General features: G+C 41.1%; 1 pseudogene; it reads left to right on the top strand.

Moving 5' to 3' along the window:
* The first annotated feature begins 1,011 nt into the window (after window positions 1–1,011).
* LOC124608075 lies at window positions 1,012–1,129 on the top strand (annotated as a pseudogene).
* The last annotated feature ends 1,788 nt before the right edge of the window (window positions 1,130–2,917 follow it).

Raw genomic sequence — 2,917 nt, forward strand, 5'->3', positions numbered from 1 at the left:
GTACAACTCTCGCATTAGATCTTCAAAATTCCGAGCTGGATGGAAGGCCCTGTCCATAATGCTCCAGTCGTTCTCAACTGGCGAGAGATCCGGTGACATTGCTGGCTAAAATAGGGTTCAGTCAACAGATCGAACAGGGACTCATCAATTAAGAGAGTTCTACTCCAGTCAATGAGATTCCAGCCCGAAGACGTCTGGAGACGCCCTAGATGGCGGTGGCGTAGCAACCTGACAGTCGCGTCATGCAGCCCAACAACCAGGTGTGATGGTCTGGGGTGCCATTTTATAGCAGGATACCTCTGGTTGTCATTCGCGGCAAGCTTACAGCACAGCTGGCCGTCGACGATATTTAAACCCCTTTTGGGGTATGGCAAGCCATACTGGGATTGCATTTCAGCAAAAGAGATTCTACTGCCTTTGTTGGTGCTTACCAAATCCTTTGTTGGCCACTATAGTCTCCGGATCCCTTCCCCAATGAACGTTTGGAGAATCCAACCATCTTGAGATTTTAACGATCTAACTCACCAATTGGACAGAATTTGGTACGATATCACTCAGGAGGACATCCAGCAAGTTCATCAAGCGTTGTCAAGCCGAATAAGTGCTTGCGTAAGGGCCAGAGGTGGACCAACATGTTACTGACTTGCACAATTTGTGAAGCTCTGTCTCTTGCATAAATCATCGAACATACCTGAGATTGTAATCATTTATTTGTCTGTACATGTGTAAGGTTGTGGGGGTTTTGTTTTTGCTTATTCTTGAATTGAGAACAACCGTGTGAGGTGAAATGACAAGTTTATTGTCGCAATATTTCTCACCAAATTACAGCTTTTCACACAGTTTCCAACTCGTCAACATAAAAACAGCACAATGGATAACTCATCTTGTCAACATCAAAAAGTGAAATAAGTTTATACACAACAATGTTAAATATTAACTCTCTCAAAGAACTTTAATCTTAAGCACAATACAATGAAAGTTTAATTGGAAGTTTCTTTACATTAAATCTGGGGCAACGGCCTTGCCGCAGAGGACACACCGGTTCCCATGAGATCACCGAAGTTAAGCGCTGTCGGGCGTGGTCGGCACTTGGATGGGTGACCATCCAGGCCACCATGCGCTGTTTCCATTTTTCGGAGTGCGCTCAGCCTCGTGATGCCAATTGAGGAGTTACTCGACCGATTTGTAGCAGCTTCGGTAAAGAATACCATCGTAACGACCGGGAGAGCGTTGTGCTGTCCCCATGCCCCTCCTATTCGCATCCTCCACTGAGGATGACACAGCGGTCGGATGGTCCAGGTAGGTCACTCCGCCTGAAGACGGAGTGCTGATTTTACATTAATCCTAAGCACAATAATATGAAAGTTTGATTGGACATTTCTTTACAAAATTGCTCTTACACACACTTTATGATGTTGGTCAGTACTACGAAAATCGTCTGTGGTGAACGCAGTGTCCACACCAATTACTTCTCTGCGTCATATGGAGCGTTAAATGCCCCATTCTGCACTTGAAGCCAGTTCAGAGAAGAGTCCCCTTAAAAACTCTCTCTTGTCTTACTCATGGCAGACCTGCCTCCCTCTCCTTGGTAGTTTTCTCTTTCCTACTGAGTTTCCACCAATTGGACGTTTTGTGCCCGTTCTAGACGCCTAAAGTACATTGACCTTTCTGTGTATCACACTCGCTGGACGAAAATGCGTCACTTGCTTTTGTTCATATCCTGTTGGAATTTCGAAACGCTGTTTTCTAAAGCTCCTTCTCTGCTCTTGTACCGATGCCCTCGCTACAGGCGGCCTTCCAGCTTGAGTCACCTGACCCTGGGTCGCTGTCTTCCTTCCTGCCACCCCTTAAGTGACTGCCAGCATAACTCCCACAGCGCGGTTTCGCTACACCGTTGGAAGCTGGCTTGTCAAAACTAAAAGCGACTCGACTCGCGTTCCATGTTCTACCTTCCACTCAAAGACATACATTGTATAGGAATGGTGTGTTAATTGACTGTCATCCCTCTTTGCCTTACATACTGATTGGCAAATGTTCTCATAACTGCCTATTTACGTTAGGTGTCACCGTCACCTTCTCATTACGATTTGTAAAGGTCTCATGTAAGGTGCAAATCTGAACATTCTGCCACCTTCCACATTCTCCTCCCTCTGTCTTCAATTTTGTACTGGGTAAATCAATGGTTGAGTAATTGATTGAAGACAGTGCAAAATTGGTTCAACTGCTGACTATAGCAACTGAGATGTTTACTGACCAACTTCCTATCTTAATATTTAGTACATTTTACGCAGTGGTTCTATTCATTCTCCTTCATTTACCTCACCTTGATTTTCTGATTTTTTGTGATATTCTATTGCACTAATTGAAGGAATTATTTTCTTTCAAAAATAGTTGACTACATTGAAATTCAAACAATCTGCGTATCTTTATAGATTTGTATCATTTGAAAATTCAACATTTATATTGAGACTGTTCTATTTTATTCAGTTAATTTATGTTAAATGATGATGGATATGCATTGAAGTTGAGGAAACCTTCATTTAATATTATCTTCCCCATTTTATAAAAAGAATGTTACTTTTTCTTTTAGGTTACACATAATCGAAAACATGCTTAATTCTTACAATTAAACTTTGTAAGCTATATCTCAACCTATCTCATGATTTTACAGCTATTTATGATTCTATTTACATTCTCCAGAAATCTTAATTGTACTCGTCATGACTTTACAAAAATGATCAACATTGACATTTACGAACACTGAATTTCGAAACCTAATTTTTACTTTACAAACTTTTTGTTAACATCCTGCAATAGCTAAATCCATTCACATTTATCTATCCTATGTATTTTTATGAACACATTACACTCAAAATTGTTAATAGTGCGTTTCTATACCTTTAAATACAATAATAAT

The sequence above is a fragment of the Schistocerca americana genome, chromosome 3 (genome assembly GCF_021461395.2).
Source record: "Schistocerca americana isolate TAMUIC-IGC-003095 chromosome 3, iqSchAmer2.1, whole genome shotgun sequence".
NCBI classification, from domain to species: Eukaryota; Metazoa; Arthropoda; class Insecta; order Orthoptera; family Acrididae; genus Schistocerca; species Schistocerca americana.